At 37.8% G+C, this 20,288-nt stretch overlaps 1 long non-coding RNA gene across 2 annotated transcripts in view; it reads left to right on the top strand.

Moving 5' to 3' along the window:
- The window catches only part of LOC130606200 (uncharacterized), a 158,237-nt gene that overhangs the window by 110,924 nt on the left and 27,025 nt on the right, over positions 1–20,288 (top strand). For both annotated transcript variants that reach the window (XR_008973906.1, XR_008973908.1), the window contains exon 5: positions 8,983–9,132. This is a non-coding gene — a long non-coding RNA (uncharacterized LOC130606200). The remainder of the gene's footprint in view (positions 1–8,982; positions 9,133–20,288) is intronic.

The raw sequence follows: 20,288 nt of genomic DNA, 5'->3' as shown, positions 1-20,288 counted from the left end.
TCTAAGCAACAGATGAAACAGAAGCAGAGTCAGTGCCCTGGAGGTAAAAGCTCCTCATCACCTTATTAGCCAGGCCTCTGTCAAATTTGGCTCACTTTGATCCTTTTTTGCCAATCTCGCATGCTCATGCAGAATCCTTTTGCCCCAAGGGCAAAGGGAGGCAGAACAGAAAGGAAGAGCTTTCACCTGTTTGTTCTTCATTTGTTGTAATAAATCATATATCTGAAAGTATGTGTGGCTAAGAAAAAGGGGCCATTTTCAGTGGTCACAAAATGATGCTTTCACTCTATGTGATTTTTCAGGAAGAAGTGTTTTTTTCAAGTATAAATAAGGAGAACCTATTCAAGGCATTTTTCTTATTAATAGTCAGATTATTTCTCAAAAATAAAATAAAATAAAATACCTCCGTAATACATAGATCGCATTACTACTTCATATTTGCTAGCATAAATAAACCTGAAGTCTTACTGCAAGAGAGGCAGCTATTTTAAAGATGGCAAAATGTCAGCTCTTGGATGGTTGGTTACATTTAACAGGGCTCCACATGAATTTATGAACTGTTCCGTAACGTCTTCTGCCTGCACCAAATGGCAGACTTTAGGCAGAAACCCAATGTATGTTTAGCTAATGTATAACAAACAGAGTATTTACACGGTCAGTGGACCCTATTAGGTATTAAGAATGGTCTCTTTCTAAATCTACTGTTAATTCCCTTCCGCAACAACCTAAATAAAGTGTTCGCTCCTCAAAGAAAGCTAAGAAAATGTGTGCATCTATGTGTGTGTATGTATGGGTCTTTCATTTTAAAATGTCTTTAACAAAACTTCTGACAGTTATCTTATTTCCTTTTGCTCCAAGGGTGACAATGTAGTTTAAGATATTGTTTCCTGATTTTAAAGGTGCCTTGTGGTTTTTAAGGATATTTCAGCAGCTAAAGAAATTCTACTGCAGACACAATGTATCAGTTCATTTCTTAAGCAATAAATGGCAAGCAGGGTGGTGCTGAATAAGCATGCTTATATGGAATTTCTCTTTGAAAAGCCCACTAGTTAGGCCCTATAACACTTCAGTTGATATTTCTACAGTGCGAACACGATAGTGGAAATTAAGTTGCCCCAGCAAATTCAGTTTAGGAGAAATTTGTTATGAATAAAATGCTGCTGCTGGCCTTAGAACATTGAATTTATCCACCAAATAATATCTTAGAAATACCACTTCAGAAGAAATCAGCTCTAAATAATTGATAAATTTGGTTTGTTTAGAAACCTTTTGACCCCTGTAATAGAAAGTAAAAACACATTTCAGTTATTAAAGTCACATATATTCCCTCTGGTAGGGGAAGCTTTTAATTTTAAGCTGGTCTCTGTTGGGGCCATTTGATAAAGCTTGGAAAAACCTTTTCAACTGCTGCTGGTGGATTTGGGTCAGCTTCCCTTGGGAAAATGGCAAAAGATAAATTTGTAGCTTTTCATAACACATAAGGAAACTTCAGAGATTTTAAACATCAAGAACTATTGGAACTGAAAGACAGAGTTTCTCTTTTGTTTCTCCCCCTCCTCCTCCTGCTCCCTCTTCTCTTTTCTTTCCAGAAAGAACTTTAAATTCTCTTGTTGTTTTTTTGTTGTTTTGTTTTTTTTTTTTTGAAACATGGAGGTTAAAATGTTTTGGCCTCTCTACACTACCAGTGGTTCTTATTAATGTAAGATTTATTTTGAGATAGAAACATCATTATGCAGTTTTTATTTTCAAATGGAGCCATTTCATTCTACTGTTTTCAAAGCCCAGAGCAAAATAAAAACCTTCTATCACTTTTTTTTTAATGCACTTCTTAAACTCTGCTGCAGTAGCTGCTACCAGATCTTTATGTCCACAAATATCAGTTGCTCTCATTTCCCCAGGATAGTAATCACAGCTTATGAATGAGGGCACTGATTCTACTGGGACTGCCAAAACGTACCTAACCACCACACTGCCATTCCACAAGAGGAAAATGAACTGGGGTGAGGGTGAAGGAGCATATTTAATGCTTATGAAAACAAAAAGACAGAATAACACCCCATAATCAAATATTTAAGTGGCCATTTGTGCATAAAGCAAATATGCACAGGCAACAAGGCAGATCATGCTCCCCCCTGCACCTCAGACCTACAGACATCCCTGCTCCTATTTGAAGAGGTTGCTGCTGTTCCACATCACTTCTGGAGTTACCTCCGAAAAGTAACCCCCACAGTCTTTGTGTGGTTCACATCTATTTCTATACATTCATCTGAGACTACCAGATTCACTTCATACAACTGCTGAATGTCTATCATTCAACAAAAACAACCACCTTTAACCAATACCCTGGGCTGAAGGAGAACAAACACCCTAGATGGTAAAATCTATGTGTTTTCTTACAGTCTCTACAATGATTCAGCCTCTCTCCCCTTTTGTCAGTAAGACCAAAGTATGATTCCCTGGGATATACATGAGCACCGGGAGACGTTGGGATGGTAGATGGCTCTGGCAAGCCGAGTTCCTGTTCCTGAATTTCGTGGTGAGTGTCACATTTGCCCTTTTGAAATTACAGATTAGCCAAGTTTTTTGAAAACGGGAGAACTCCTTGACAATCTCCTTTCACACAGTCTGTGAAGACTGCAGAGCTACAGACCGGTAGAAGGAAAGTTTTCTTCCTAGCCAGCTAGCCTTTCTTGAGGAGCCAGTTACTTCTTTTTGACATTCCATGCTTGGCTGCTATTCCCAGTGTAAGACACTTTGTTGCACGTACTCAGTGGTAAATTATTAAAAGGGTGTCTACTAGGTATCCGTTCATGTAGCCACAAATTATGTGTTTGTGTACCTCTGCCTATTCTTGGCAGGTGCAGTTCCTCTGTGAGTGAGTACTTTAGTGATTCAAACACCTGCATTATTTCATTATGTGAGAGCTGTTCTTCAAACAGTTGCACCTATGCCCCATTAGCACCCACAGGGGGAGGCCAGCCCTTGGTAGTTTATGTTGGGAGGGGATTGCCTTCTTGGACAAGAAAGATGACATGCAGGAAGCTAGGCTGTGATTTTACAGCCACCCTATTTCAGCTTCCCAAATAAACACACTTAGCACACATCTTCATGGTCATTTGGTGTACTTGGATGGGTGAACTGGGCCTCTTTGTATTTACTGTGCACTCAGTGTTCACATAGGAAATGAATGAGGAGTTGCCAATGTTCAAAACAGTGGCAGCCTGGAGTATTTCAGTGTTTTCCTTGTAGAGGAATGTCTTAGGAAAAAAAGTCACATTTTGCATCTGCCTTTTTTTTTTTTTTTAGTTTTTATTTTGTCGTTTGTTCCTGATGTTACTCTTTACCTGATGTCTAGTGTTCTGTTTGCAGCAAATCAGTGTAGACTCTTCTTCATCATTTATCTCAGATACAGTCTCACAACTTAACTCATGCTCTGTCACAAAGGCATGTTTTCATTATTGAAGTGTACTATTCAATGCCCTAATAGTGCACTTTGTCCTGCATTTTTCATCCAGTTGCATGTATTCTTCTAGAAATTTCAGTGACCACCTCATTCTGTCTTTTCTTTGACTGTGGCCTCATCCTCCAGGCAGTTCATACAGTGTCTCCACTTCTGCTCCTTTTCATTCCTTGGGTTCATTTTCTGTTTTTCATCCCCCATTTTAATTTTTCCCCCATTCTTATTCTTCTCTCTCTTCCACCCACCTTATCATAACCTCCAGCACATAGACAACTGATGGCTGATCGCTTTCCACTGCCTTTCTCATACTTCAGTAGGCTGATTCTTTCCACCTACTGAATCACAAAAAGAAAAAACTGCTGGCTAATTCTTCATCCCTAAAGATTGCTAGCAGTATCTTCCCACGTATATGCACCAGCACATATTCACCTCCTAGAAGCCTCTTCATGCTTTCATCATCTGACACACTGAAATATAGTGTTTCTGTCCAAAACAATCACATGCTTACACTGGTTATGGAGGAATGAGCCAGCATATGCAAAGTGCAATCATTACAGTTACCCCAGATTAGCTAGAAGATAAATCACCATGTAAGCAAGCATACTGAAATATTCTTAAGATTATGTAGGCGAACTTCTGAAAACTGATTGATTGCCAATAACAAAAGCTCCCATGTCATAAGGCAGTGGAAATATGCTGTGTTGTCAACAAGCAGTTCTTGCTGAATATCCATGGGACAAAAGCCAATCAAGTTCAAATAAGCGCTGACCATTTCCCGCACAAATTCTTTTAATTGCAAATTAAAAACTCAAGATAGATTTACATTTTCAGTGTTAGAAGGTGGTAACTCTAGCCAAATAGCCACCAGAATAGGCAAAATTGTAATACCATAATAATAACATAACCACTCTGACACTCTGTGAAAGACCACCGCTCTGTCAGTGTAGCTTAAAGTAAGAAATCAGAAATGGTAGCATTATCTCTCATACTTCTCTACATAATTAGAAAACAGGCTCTGAGATGTCTTATGAAAAATAAAATACCCACAACAAAATCAGCAGTAAATACTGTAAAGCAAATCCTAACAAAGCACTGAAACCTCATGAGATCCATGATCATGTCAGCCTAATGTTGGAACAGGTATATTTGAATCAAATAGGAAGGATTGCCTCTTGTGATGATTATTTCTTGAGTATTTTTTAAATTGAGCTGTTGAACAACCCATTGATGCAACAATGTAATGACACATTGAAAATCACAGTTTGCTCATCACAAGAATCCAGATGAGTTAATAGCAGATAATTGCATACATTTCACAAGCATGTCATTTCAACAGTTCTCTTGATATTTCAATTTCAGTGCACCTTGTAAACTCTGGTTGTGTACAGCCAAGAGTGCTGGGAAAAGACCTTTTCCAAAGAGAAATGAACTTAACAAGACTAAAAGTAATCCAAAACCCAACAATCCAACCAAAAGCCCACATTTTCTAAGTTAGAACATTTTGATTAGAAACAAATAAATGTTAGTGTCAAAATCTAGCAAGCTCTCTGAATTGAAAATATTTAAACACAAGTTAGTTTCCAAAAATACATGTAAACTGGAAGCAAGGAAATATGGGGACAAAAGTCCCATAACTTGTCTGCATTAGCAGCAGAACATTACTGCCAGGAGTTACATCACTAGCACCAAGACTATATGCTAACCTCACTCTTTCATACTACTCGTGAAACATAAACCCTTAAAGAATACCCAATTGGACACTGTTACTCTGGTTTTGAGGTAACACAAATGCAGCCTTCTACACATCATTAACTTTGGCTCCTGTCTGGAAAGAAGACAACAATCCTGGGCATAATGCATTTTGTCCTAATGTAAACACCTAAAACAAGTTTGCCTTCAGCCAGGTAAATCTCACCCACTCTCATCAGCCGTACCATACAAAAGAAGTCACGTACAAACAGGGATGCATGCGCTGCATCAGAATGTAAATTCTCTTTGGCAACTGCCTTTGACATAGGAAAAAGAATTGTTTGGTGAACAAAAGAGAACAAATGATTTGAATAGTTACTGAGTCGTCCTAAATTCCACCTGAGGCATATCTATTCATGTGTGTGTTATGAATAAGTGTCACAAGTTGGCAATGTCTTCATTTCAGCTGGTTTCATTACCTGCATTTCATTTCCAAGAGCGGTGATACAGATCTCATGGTATCCACTGCAATTAGTAAAATTGATTTCTGCTCTGTTTATATCTGCAGAGAGGCTGAGCAATCCTCTGAGCATTGTAGTTTCTGAGACTCCGCCCTGGTGCCAGTGTCTCCAGCTTTATTTCTTTTTAATTGGCAATAAGAGGTGGGGTAATCATCAGAGCCCCTGTTTATCCATTTAACATGGTGCTGACATGGGCTGCCTAGTGTTGGCATGGCTGGGGCTTTTAAGCACATTCTTTCCCTGTTAGCCCTTTCCCTGCTGGAAGCAAATAGAAAATAGGAGGAAGCATGTTCCTAGGAGGCTTAGTGCAGTCCTCAGTGCATCCCTGTGCTGCAGAAGACCATCTCAGATGAAAATCTTTTACAAATGTATTTAGTCATGAGAAACTTCATTCACATTTTTTAACTATGAGCAATCTCCCTAGAAAGCTACTAACAAAAGACTGAAGAAGCTAATCTGTTTGTTCAAATATAGATATAAGGACCTTTATAACACATAGGTAAAGATTTCTACATTAGGTTAAAAACATTTTAGGGTATATGCATAAGCCTTTGAACTGCTGCTATTCTGAAGTGAGCTAAAGAGAAGCTAGTAAGATTTTAGTAAGAATCACGTCAACAGTACTCATCAGCTGCCAAGTTCCTGAGAGCGTATTTCATTTCAGAAGTCCTGGTGAGGGTTCAAAAAATCCCAGAATTCCTATGTCATGAGAAATCATGAAAGCAAAATATGATTATCCTTGAATTGCTATAAAACTAAAGTCTGAAATGCCTCTAAACTAGAAATTTATTTTTCACCCAACTCTAGTTATGAAAAGTTACAGTTGAAGCTGAATGTGGTCCTCTTGATATGTGTGCATGGTCCTCTCCAGAGCTTGATGATTGTGAGTCCTGGATAAAATCCATACATAAGCACAGTGAGCAGGATAGGTCTATGCTTAAATGGTGAAGAAGCAAGTTCTATTTTTTTTTGTTCCAAGGCAAAGAACATTCTTCCATAAAGTCCTGAGCAGGACCTCTCTGCATAAGAAGTAAAATATTAGGAGTGTGCAACATCTTCAGCAACTGAATTCACAAAATACAGTAATGGTATGGATTCTGCAGCTATCATGGCTTTTAGGTAGTTCTCTGAAATTCTTAAATCTTGTAAGTTTTAACCAAAGGGTTACATAAATGAACTAAGGTTGATTTTAGTGGATAACACTTGTTATGTCTGAATATAAGAACACATAGTATTCCAGGCTAAAAATAAGGCTGGGTGAATATAATTACTTGGACTGTAAAATCAAGCATTTAAGACTAAAATATCAGCAGACTAGTTGTATGTGCTCATCTCCTCTTACCCACTGAATGCCTCCACCCTGAATACCGAATTAGACAGAGTCAATTCAAAAAAGCAGTATGCTCATGTCTAACATACTTTTGCAGCACAGTGCATTCATGTAAAAGTGGATAAATTAGGGTTCAGAGGTCTTTCTTAACTCTCAAGTACTATCTATTGCAGCCTCAGGGAAGTTAATTTAAAGTTAAATCTGCTGTAAATTATTTAACACTCCTTATTTCTTGACATTTTCTTATTCTTCCTTAAAGAGTTAGACATTAGTCTTGAACCTTGTGACTTGCAGTACAGGATGCTGTTGCTGGAGTCATCAAGAACTGCTACTGTACAGATGCACATTAGCTGATGAAAGGTGGTTTTGTGTCTGTGTGAATGAGGAAAACATCTTGAGTCTACAAGCTGCCAAGAGGCAGCCTGATCTGGCGTACCTTTCTCCTACATCTTGAGCTAAGGATTTTAGAGGGTAGTTTGGGATAGAAACTACTCACTTGGGAACTTTTTATAATGCAAACCCACGAACTTGTTCTCTTCATCACCTACCTCTCCATTTTCTTGGCTTCAGTTGGTCCAGTGTGTCTCTTGGTGCTGGCAGTGCCAGTGTGAACCTGGTCTGCAGATTGGACCCTACCAGTGTTTTCCCAAGAGATAAAAATAAGAGGAGGGTAATAGCAATTTTTGTCACTTTGCATCCTGAATGGAATTTCATGGGACAAAGAAAAGACATTTCTGTGGCCCAAGGGGGTTTCTTCTGCTGAATATCAAACACCTTCTACAAACAACAGAAATGTGAGAGATTCTCAAAATAAAAGGTCACAAGGATTTTCTATAATAGAAAGGCTTTAACGACCTGAATACAGGGTGTTGTTACCAGCTGCCCCTACAGTGAATCAGGGAAAATCTTGCTGAGGAGCTTCCTCAGTGTGTTTTTCTGCAGTTCTGAGTAGCCACTAGTTCGGGGGATAGTCACCGGAATTGTCCAACTTTTAAACAGGGAGCACAGTATACACTTAGTAGGAGCTCCGAAAACGGAGAAGGGAAGTAAGAAAGGAATCAAGGCAGAAAGGAAGATCATAGTACTTGAGATGGCTCAGTAGCAGTATGCCCAGGCTCACTCTGCACAGATAACATCCATGTGTCAGACACAGGCCATGGCATTTGTTTGAGAGCTGGGAAGGAACATGTTAATGGCCACTGACTGCCTGAGCCAGTGAATGGCCTGGCAGCTACAGGAAGAAAGCAAATCTTCCTCTGCCTACCCCTCACTTGAAAACATAGCATAACCATCTATGTGTGACCAAACTTGTTTTGGAACCTGATCAAGGATGAATAAGACAAGAGGTCTGGAAAAAGGCAAGAGGCACTGTGGCTATACTTGCACCAAACTGTGTATCCCCAGAAGGAGTATCTTCTCTTTTCCAGGGGTGGAAAGGAGCAAGCCTTACAGGTGGACCAGGCCATTACTACCACTCCAGATATTTGTGTACTTGACGGGTTACTAGCATATGTGGGTATAGAGTAACATCAAGTCATTTCAGCATGTGGAGAACATACCAAGAGAAGGTTCCCTCCTGCCCTTCTTTTTCCCCTAGCCCCAGCTCCTTCTAGCTGTCATCATCCCCATCTGGCCATCTCCATCTTTATCTCCCACCCACCCCTTCCTCAGGAATTTACAAACTCCATTTCTTCACTCTGGTAGTATTTCCTTTATTTCTTTTCTGCTCTGAGTACAGGAAGGCATAGGAAGAGGGACAGCACCTTCACCCCATTCATTTTCAGAACAAAGAATTTGACTTTCAGACCTGAAGGAACGGGAGAGTGTGCGTGTGACCCATTTGTGCTCAGGACATGTGTAATGAACACAGTAAGAGTTCTGATAGCTAGTTCTATCATATGGAAAGCCAATGATAATTAATAGGGACTTTGAATATTCATAAGTATCAAAGTAACAGTGCATTTATATTTTTTCTTCTGTAGATAAAAAGAACTAATATTGTTGGGATGCCTAGGACTTCAAAGTCCGACTTCACATTAAACACGAGACATGTCTTAAAACACGTACTATGGATCCAGGAGAACACATCTTTCAGCATTTGAGAAGTATTTAAAATACTCCAGCAGATGAAGGTAAGAAAACATTCATTTCAGCCAGTCTTTCACTTTGATATGTGCCGATGAGTACAGAAATGTGAAAATGAAACAACTTAAGAATGTGTAGCTCAAATTACATATGAAAAACGTCCATTCAAAGTGTGGATTTAATCATTTTTGTCTTAGTCAGCTCATTCTTTCAGACACCCGCTTCCCATTCCAGGTTACAATACTTACACTGTAGTGTAGATTACTATAATTAACAGGTTAAACACATGAAAACAGTTTTTTCCCCTTGATATGCCTTTGGTTCCTTTATTTTGCTAGCAGTTATACAGTAGAGTCACTTCCTACAAAGGCGAAACAACTGCCACAGGGTTTCTTAGTGCTGCTAATGTTCTTTTCTTTCCCTCCAGTAATAACAGTGAGAAATTCTTGTCTGTAAATAAAAGAATATAATAGAGAGTATATGTCAGGAAAAATATGTTAAAATTTGTATGTATAACATGCATAGGTACAGATTGCTTATATTTACAGAATAGCTGATGTTTGTTTTTATTAAGAAAACACAAGACCCTTTCTCACCTCATTGTAAAGAGAAGCTCTCTTCCGAGCCAAAGAAGCCCCACCAGTTAGAATGGAATTTAACTCTACAGAATAAGAAAACAAAAAAAAAAATCCTATAAATAGCTTTTGTGCTGTGATACTTATAGCAAAGATCAACATTGTTCTTACTTTGTTTTCTCCAACAACACATGCCATGTGGCACATCTGTAGATTTATTTATTTTTTAATCATATGTCCTGCTGGTTATAACATAACTTAATGTACTGGCTGCAATTAACAGACTGTCAAAGGATCAACTAACAAGTGCTGATAAGCTTCATTTAACTAATTTGAGGAGTGGAAGTTTGATTTTCTTCTTTCCTTTTTTTTTTTCCAGGAAGGTAGCTTGTTTCCTTATTTCCTGTCAAGTGAGACAACTCCTGTGACCTGTAGTGAAAAGGGCCCTTTGTAATTAAGGCAGTGAGCCTCCAAGTGAACAGTTCTCACAGTAAGGGGGAGTTAAAAAAAAAACACAACACAACAACAACAAAGAAAATCACAAATCAACAAAATCAAAAAAAAAAAAAAAGGAGGATGCATGACACTGCTTAACTAAGTAATCGGAGCTGAGCCAATCTATTTTCCTGCAGGCCAGTCAATGTACCATGAGCACACAGAACCTCTCCCTTCATTGGCTTCGTGTCCATTTTATGGACCAGCGAGTCTATTAAGATCTTGGTGAGTGGCCCTATCCAAGGGCAGGGCTCTCTCCTCGTCATCTGCCCATAGACTACCAGAAACTGATCAGCCGTGTTATATCAATAACGTTCTCACACCAGGTTGTGTAAATTGATCTTTTACAATTTCTCTCAGTGACAGTCTCTGTAACCAACAAGATAAATCATTCCTCCTGTGGCTTTTTTATTGATTGTTGAGACCTGTATAAAAATTACACCGCTCAAGCTGTGAAGTGAACATCCTCATAAAAGAAGACTTTCTATTTACAGTCAAAATACATTTGGTCCAGATCAAGCACAGATTTACTATCCCAGGACCATAAGACACCAGAATTTAACTGATATTCAAAGTGGATGACAAAGTAATCCACAAAAACTTTTCAAATACAAACAGTGCACTACAACTCTAAGCAAACAAGCAAATAGACAAAAAAATGTTATAAAGTCTTTTTGAAGTAAAGGCAGTCATAATAGCAAACTATCTGTTAAAAAAAAAGATGCAGAAGAAGCACAGCAATACGATCAGCCAGATTTTTCTTTTTGCAATTGCTTGTACAAATACTAATACAAATTGCTTTCTGATATCATTTTATCATCCATGCAAATATATATATTTTTTAATGAAACAATAAGATTTGAGGGCTCCTTATCTCTTCAGGAAAGAAATATTCTATAACTTTGCAAGATCTGGCAACTAGAATAGCATTCTAGTGAAACTGATTTAAGCTGCTGTATAGTATTGGCTTTACTCTTTTATTAAAGTAAGAAATCTAATGGTGTTTGACATAGGCAACCAAATGCATCTGTCGGTTTTAGGCAGTATCAATTCCACAATGATTATATTCCTTTCACTTTATAACATCATTTTAATTCTGCTAAAATAGTCACTAACTTCTGGAGGTTTTGATTATTTAAATCTCATGCTAATAGTGTTTATATGCACAGCTGAAAAGAGAGTCTTTTGAGGCAGGTGGACTTATACTGAACAAAAGTGATAAATGTTAAAACATCAAGCATGCTGAGAGAATTAGAAAGTGATTTGGAGAGCTGAAGAAAAGATATTAGATACCAATTACATTGTGTGTACTGACTAGGTCTGTGACTTTGGATAAGACACTTGCTAGCCAATACCTCAATTTACCCATCTGTAAAAAGGGTATTACAGGATTGAGAAAAAAAGGTCAGACCCATATCATGCTAGTATAAATCACTAGAGATATACCCAAGTCAGCCTTGTCCTCTGGGAAGTGTTTGCCAAGCACTCTGAAACCCTTGATGATAAGACCTACAAGAATACAAGCTGTTGTTACTACAATACCCTGACACAAAAATGAAGGATGCATTCAAGTATTTCATGTTTTCAGAAAACTGTGCAGCCACGATTAGTGCTACCTGGGAGAATGATGTACCAAGAAGACTCTCAAAATGAAGTATTTTGTTAACGGCTCAACATAGTTCCCATGAGATCCAAAAAGTTAAATTTTTCTGTTGCTATCAAAATATGTGGTAGAGCTAAACACCTGTGATGCTGGAGAAAAGATAGAAAAATCATTCAAAACATTCTGTTTAAAAAATCGTGCACACATAGCTAGATGTTACAAGTTTAGAACTGTTAAGTTCTAAGCCACACTAAATTATTTAAAATGACAAAACCATAGGCAAATTTTACTATTCAGAAACCAGTGGCTCAGTCTTCACTATAGAGAGAAATCTCAGAAATAAGATGTTGTTCATTAATCTGAAAACTCAGAGTATGAAAGTTATGAACTTTTTGCTAATGCTATAAATCTGTCCCTAAATGGCAGAGGCACCTCTCTGTTTGCTCATGAGCAAGACGATTTCCCCATTGAAATGGAAAAGAAGGAAGGCAAGGAGATTTTTGTTTGTTGGTTGTTGTTTTCTTTTTAACGCACACGGTTATCACTGCACTCTTGTCTTAAGAGGGAGCTGACTTCAGAATAAAATGTGGTGGCACTTTCCATTCACTCCTCTATTCCTCTTCCTATCCCTTAACAAGGCATTTTGAAAATGGAATAGTTGAAACAGTATTTATTAGAAAAAACTTGATTAGGAGAAGTCAGTTCAAGGCCCAGAATCCAAATAAAAAGGAGCAGTGCAAACAAGTGTCCCTTTGGACAGTGAAAGTAGTGAAATACAAAAATTATCTTAAAGAACATTTTGGCATACTTTGGCAAAGAACTTGAATTATCCAAAACAGTAGATTATCTTTTCATTACTAGTTTTATTAATATGCTGCTGTCTCGTATCTTAGTGGCAAACTGATGAAGAGCATCAGTATGATTTGGGATCGAGGGGTTTTCTTTGTTTCCTTTAGGCAAGAATGCAAAATAACTGGAGCTAATTTTTAGCACCATCCTCTTGGTTTCTCTTAATCCTCAACTGTGATGACTCTTCAAGCAGCTCATTGGAAGCAATTGTGGGAATAAAGCCATTCTCTTTTCAGCTGTTCTTCCAAACCCTAATGAGTTAACAATTGAAATACAGAAAGTTGCTTCAGAGGTCAGGAGAGTATATTCTACACAATGGTCGCAGCATTTGAAACCATGACAGCACTATAAATTGACAAACTAAAGCAGAGCGCTTGGTGGTCTGAAGTGGAGAAAAGAACATCAGCCGAAAGCGGTAAAAAGACGAGCCATGAAACCACACAGAAAAAATGAGTGATTTTTTTCAGATCACCTTGTTAGAATTTAGTGTATCGGAGGTCAGACAAGTAGAACAATAATAAGGTCCAAGGTTGAATACCAGTGGGGAAGCTTAACTCAGGAGCTCCAGGTCAACCATGAGTGAATGAGGTAGAACAGTGAAACAGTATTCACCCGGGAAGGGAATGCACAAAAGTCAGGGGGTTAAGGGGAGGAGCTAACTGGTTATCAATTAGACTGAGAAAGCCCAGGCTCGAGCACCTGGGATAGTAAAATAATCCCAGTGTGATGAAAGGAGATTTTTCTCCTATGCACACTTCTTGTTTTCTGGTTTTCAGGTTTTGAGAAATTAGAGATGTTGTGGAGCTGAAGATCTTAAATCTGTAACAGATGAGAAAATGCAGGCCAGTTGGAAGCATCTTCCCCGTGTCTTCTGTGCATATGACAATATTTTTATCCTACACGGGGCAGTCTGCTGATATAAAGGAGGCATAAAAATAAAGTTATTTTAAAAATATGAACAAACACATGCACACGTGCACACACACACACATGCACACACATATGCCCTTATAAGGGGTTGCATTTTAACTTTTTTTTTTTTCCTTTAGGAAAGGAAGTTTCACACCAGTTTTATTTCTAACTTATGAGGAAGTATTTCTCCAGATCTGTGAAGAAAATTGCTTCAAGTGATGAAGTAGAGAATATTTAATTGACATTTTACAATGTAGATTGTATATATATGTGTGTGGTTTTGCAAAATACCTGTTCAACTCTGTCTTCCTATGAACATGCATAGCGTGGTTTAGCTGAATTTTGGCATTGATTTCATAGAAGTTAGAACTAAAGACCCAAAACAAAGCAGATTGTGTCTTGTATGCTATATTTCAGACTACACTGAAAATACTCAAGCCGTCCTTAACTATCCACTAACATGGACACATGTTTTTTCTACTATGTAGACTTTCTTGTATGGATTGTTGTGAAACATGAAGAACTATAGTTGTTACCTCTGTATCCACCTGTGTGCATGAGGTGGGGGTGTGAGCTTGTGTCCATGCAACTGAAGTTTTGTGTAACACCTACAAGATATAAATGAAATATTATTCAGGCCTTATTAGCAATATGTAGTAAAAAGGCGAGGATGTATAAGGTCAACTAAAGTCAAGCTCTAATCATACTCTGTCTGTAACCAACCACACTATTTTTCTATTTGTCAATTCTTAATTTCACATTTCTGAGAAATTATATGATCCCGGACTGCTGCTAAAATCAGCAAAACTCTTACAAGCCGAGTAAGTCTCACCAGCTGAAATAAAGCATACAGTATCCCTACTATCCTCTGGTGTGTTCATGCTATTTTTTGGGCTACGAAAGACCCATTGTGTAGGTATTGTTATAACTTTTCAAACTCCTTCCCTTTTGCCTTTCTGGATCAACAGTATTAGTGCAGATAAAGCGCAGGATCACTTCTGGGCGCACAGGTACTCCCTGCTCCATAGCCAACCCCTTCCCATCGCCACCAAAGATCTGTTCCAGTGTCTCATCACCCGCATAGGGAAGAATTTCTTCCAAACATCTAATCTTAATCTCCCCTTTTTCAGCTTAAAGCCAACCCTCCTTGTACTGCTACTATATGCTGTTGTAAAAAGTCCCTACCCAAATGTCCTGTAGGGCTCCTTTCTGGCCTAAAACAGAGCTGATACGAAGTATATGGCCCAAAACAGAGTTAATAGCTATATTAATGTTTGCAGACAAAATTATACAAAGATAAGAAAACAACGGTGGAAAAAGAGAGAATGCAATCAGGAAAAGTGTTGAGGCATCTTCACACGCAAGAGGAAAGGAGTGTTGGGGGATCTAAGAGAGGATATAATGAAGAGATATTAGAGTTTTAAAACAGCTCAAAGGAGATAGATCATAGAAAACTAAATAAAAGGAAATGGTCATGTGAAGTTAGACATTAATTAATTCTGCCCTGGAAGCAGGAAGGATGCCCAACAAATTTCATTAAGAGTCATGCCAATGAAGACTGATGGATCCGGAAGTGCTGAAGAAATAAGTGGAAGAAAAGGAGTTACAGATAGCCATTATATATGGTTCAAAGTGACATGGTCAAGGAAATGGGGCTTGTTGGGTATGCAAGAAGATCTGTAACGTTTTCTTACTTGCTTGCTTGCTTGCTTGCATTCATAATGGGGCAAAGACTAAAACATATTTGTCTTGAGGGAAAAAAAAGCAAAAAAAGAGGACAGGCATTCCAAAACATGAAAGAAGTACAGGAATATGTGTTGGGTGAAGGTAATCTGGGGATGAGGTGGCAGTGTCTGCTACGACGTGAAATGCTGAGTGCTTCCTTTGAGCTCCTGAAGAAACTGTGTGTCTCCAATAGGAAGCAGCCAGTTCTTTGATGTATTTGCCCTGTTAGTGGGAAACCCTTGCCTGTCACATGCATCTGGCCCTGCAGCTGTGGAAGAGGGACTCCTGACCACAAGAAATGTCAGATGTAATACTTTAACTCCCCTACCTTCAGCAGATTTAGATTCTTCAGGTATAAAAATGGGTCTTCAGCAGTTAAAACGTCAATAGTCTCTTATCAGTGGCATCCTATTAGCTGTGCCTCATTTTCCTGCACAGTTAGAAAAACATATAAATAGGTTATGCAGATTTATCAGTTTGTTAGACAGCAAGACAAGCTCTGGTCATCTTATAGCATGTCTTAGCACATTTTTCCCAGATGAGTGAAGACCAAAATGACTGATCACATCTTTGTTAAAGATTGCAGGGGGAGACACTAGGAAACTGTGGGAGTAGGAGTTCAATGAAGTAAATCACATGAACTCTCCCGTATTAGTGCAGAGTGGCAGAGTGGACAACCAGTATGATCCAGCCTGTTTTCATAAAACCTTTGAATCCCTGTCTATGGGCTCTAAAGGGCTCTAGTTGTGAAAAAGTGGCTAAAACACTATGCTTAAAAACTACAGAGCTGGTGTCAGACAGCCCTGTTACACAACCTTTAACACAGAAAATATGCAAAACATATTTGGCAGTAGGGAAGAAAGATAGATATAAACACAAGATAAGTCGTTATCATGAAGGCTATAACTCACTCTTCTCAGCCATAATAAAAAAAAAAATCAGTCCAGAAGAAAGACTGCATAGTTTTAACAGATTTTGCAAAACTGGTGATACTGGGCAAATAAACACAGACCACACTGTTGCAAATAGCACTTTTTGTACAAAGACAATACTCCTTTGTGGCAGTGCTGGATCAAGTTTACACAATAAGAATTCTGTGGGAAATAAAGTTAATGGCACTACCACCAACTTATTTCTGAATTCAATATAGAAAGATGTCTAGCAAGTGGGCAGTCAGAAATGAAAGCATTACCTATCCCCTTTCAAAAAGGGACAAAAAAATATCCTTAGAAAGTTCAGTTCATTCTGGCGAGGGGGTGGAATGATTTTCACTGTTTTCTCATCAGCTAGAATGCTTTTCACAGCCAACAAATCACAAGGTACAGTTAGATATAAGACCACTTCTGTAGGAAAATGTGTTCCTGTTAAAAATGAATAGAAATTATAGCAACAGAAGAAAATGAAACTTGCAAGCCCAGAGAAATAAAACAACTTCTTATTTATGATAAACAACAGGGGATTGTTGTAGGTCTGAAGCAATCAAAAGAATCTTGCACCACAAAGCAAATCTGAACAAAAATAATAATAATAATACTTAGAATTCAGACTTTTCATTTATTGAATTGTTTCTGTACAACAAGCTGTACAGAATAACACAATACATGCTAATGCTCTGGAATTAGTAAAGAAACAACCTAGTTGTAAAGGAATATAGAGCTATACAGAGCAGAGAGCTGTTATTTTGTTGGTTTGCATGTTTCTCACTCAAATACCTATTGTATGTACTTTTCTTCTCTGTCCAAAAAGTGTTCCTCACATTAGTTTTTAAGAGTGTAGGAGTGCATTTAATGATTAACTGGGAGAAATAACTGCTCAATAATACACTACCATGTGTGGACCTAAACTGGATCACAGTCTTTTATTTCAGTGGCTTTTCAATTCCCTTTGTTATTATTTTTATGGTATACTCCCCAGTCCAAAATCTGACTTCTTCCACGGATTATGATTTGCGCCTTTGTTCACACTTGATACATTTGCTAAACTCAAAGGTGTGAATATAGCTTTTTCTCAAGGCCAAATCATAGGTCACATAAAACTCAGTAATCGCTGTCAGATTACAAATTTCTCCTTTTTAAAAATTTTCAAACCTCTAACAAACTTTATCCCAACCTGCTCAAAAAAATCAGCATTCCAGCGGTACACAAGTCAGGACACTATTTGGTCTTATCCCCATGTAAGAAAAACACTGTATGCCTATCAAAGTCATCCACAGAACTGAAATTGCTTACAAATCTTAAATTCAGGTACATTTAATGCTTAGACTTTCTTGTATTATTGTAATCTAACAAGAACACTCCAGAAAGATGGTTTGAAGGATTTGTCAGGGAAATATTATTTCTTTTTTTATCCTCAGATTCAGTTGCAAGCACAGAAGGAAGAAACATTTTCCTCCAAAAAGTTTAGTATAGCTTGTTTGCCCAAAGCAGATTTTTCTTCCTCCTTGAAGAAAACCAACAAAGCTTATTGTCATTGGAATAGCTAGAGAAAGGGAAGGAATTACGCTTCCATGTCATTTCAAGTCTGTCAAAATACACCCTGGCACTCTTCAGATACTGACGATCCGTCTCTTAACAACTATCTTCTATAGCAGAATCTTCATTATCTTGCTCAGTTATTAAGAAATAAACATACATACATAGCAAATATATATTAAAAGCTGCTCATGTGCTAAAATTTGCCTGCATGAGAAGTGTATCCATGAGTTTAAATAATGAACACCTCTGCAGTGTGCAGTCTATCTGAACTGACCTTTGAAGCTTTTACTTACAGAGAGCAAAGGGGACAAAATTCTTTGAACAGATTGTCATGACTTGTTCACCTAAGTCTTTCAAAGGCTACTGGACTGCCAAAAAGTGTATTTTATTCATTAAGGAGGTGAATATGAATTGGAAAGTTAATCCCACAATATCAATAAAATGGGGGAAAATCATGCAATAAAATTACACTTACTCTCAATTTTACTGAAATTAAATGGAAATATTTTTTGTAAATGAAGGTGTACAATGATGCTGGAAAAGAATATATATATAAAACCTAGAAGAGGCAGAAATTCTCTAGCTACAAAGCATAAGCCCTTCACTGGTTGTCTGGAATAAGAAAGAAGAATCAAAAGCTGGGTATTTCCATAAGTGTCTTGTTCATACTTCATTGCACCTTGCTTTGAAGTGGGTGGCTTTGATCACTGCTCACAGGACAGTGGACCAAATGGACTTCCAGTGTGATACAACTTAACATTCCTGTGATCCCAAATGCCGCAGGATTCCTTCATGCTAGAAGACATTCAGCATGATGGATAAACTTTTGAGAATTTTCAGGAAGTAACAGATACCCTAGATCATTTTTCTCTTTCCCTAAGAACTGTTTTTCTCAGCTTTGTTTGTATTATTTTTGATGTCAATATTCTTCTATTTTTACTGCCACAGCAATAGCCTCACAGAGAAGTTTATGAGACTGGTGAATACACGATTATAGAAAGTTGGTCAGAGAGAAGCTAGTGACAAGTGAATGAATCTGTGTGGTTTAAAACCCAGTTCTGCAACAGGACAGATCAACCCTGCATTTTTCTCCTTTCTTTTTACCCAAAAGCCCCAAGGGAACATGCTCACATAACTGTTGTATGCTGCAGGAAGTGAAAGTTTTATTCAGAATACAGCTGTATCAGGATAACCCTGGTTCTCGTGGATGTGTTTAGGGCCAAATTTTTGTATTCCTTCTCCAAACTTACACAAACTGAAAAACAAGAACTGCAGACCATTGCTGACTAAAAAGTGCATAAGTCAAAGTCACGTTGGTGTGACCCTGTGATTTTTGTATCTGTCTTTTGCCCAGGATTATTACTTTTAATTTGAACTGTTCAAAGTGATTTTTCTCTCTTTCTTTTTGGCACAAAGCAGTGTTTAGGGAAATGCTTCTGTAAGGAAACAAAATCTCCTTCTTTTTGTGGAATCCTCTAGACAATGAAGAATATTGAATTATATCCTCTCCAAAAACATATTTAATTTCCCATGTTTCCAAAACTGTCTGATAATATTAGACTGTTCCTCTTTCTTACTTTCTTTCTGTATGTGTATATATATTTTTTTATACTCTGAATCTTTTTTTTATGTTGAAAAATTGTCTTCATCACTGGAATAACTACTATTAGTGTGTTTCATGCAACCTTTGGGTCTCCTATAAAAGTCCCTCACTCTTCATGACAGCTGCTCTTGGTCCCGAAATTATTGGACCTAAGCCAAAGTTCTTCACAGTTCAGCAACACTTGTTCAATTCTTGTCATTCTATCACAGACATATTGATTAAATCAATAGAAAATACTTAATAAACGTAACCTTTTATTTACTAAAAGAAGACCACCAGCTTCCTTTTTGAAAGGGAAACATTTTCAATGAAAATTTCTTTTCCTAAAATCTCTTATTATTTTCTGAAATATTAATATTATAAAAAAAATAGTTTTTCTTTAGGTTCTCTCCTGTCTCTCTCTCTTTGCTTTTTAAGAGTTTATTTCTTGTATGTCAAGGAAGGCAATATATTAACAGCGCACACGTTATTTTTGACTCTTCACTTTCCACAAATTTCTTGATGATGTCTAGTTTGTAAAGTCATAAAATATGAAAGTAAAGGAGGCTGCTTGAAAAACTGTCCAAGGCTGTTCTTTCCCTTCTTGGACATGGATGTTTGCACAAGAGTGTACCTTCTTGGTGATCAAATAGCAGGATTTTTTAACCTCACTGTTCTTGCAGCAGGTCCTGAAATCCAGACAGAAACCTCCATTGCTTTGGTAACTACTAAATGCTTGCACATTGAGTGATACAGGATGACCGGGAGTCATGTACCTTATGGTCTGCTCTAGCAACACAGAGTGTCCTGGGTAAATTTCAATATTCCAATATTTCTTTCACCTGTAAGTGAGTCTAGTTGTCTGCAAGACTGCCTCTCACACTGCAAGATTTTTGTGCTGTAGAAACTAAATTCAGTGAAACACAACTTTCTAGGACCAGAGCCAGGTCACTCTCAGTTCAGTGGACTTATCTTTGAATTTAGAATT

Source organism: Pezoporus wallicus, unplaced genomic scaffold (assembly GCF_028554395.1).
Source record: "Pezoporus wallicus isolate ANWC-B61680 ecotype Strahan unplaced genomic scaffold, APGP_CSIRO_Pwel_v1 contig_5785, whole genome shotgun sequence".
NCBI lineage: Eukaryota > Metazoa > Chordata > Aves > Psittaciformes > Psittacidae > Pezoporus > Pezoporus wallicus.
This window is presented reverse-complemented; position numbering and strand designations above follow the sequence as displayed.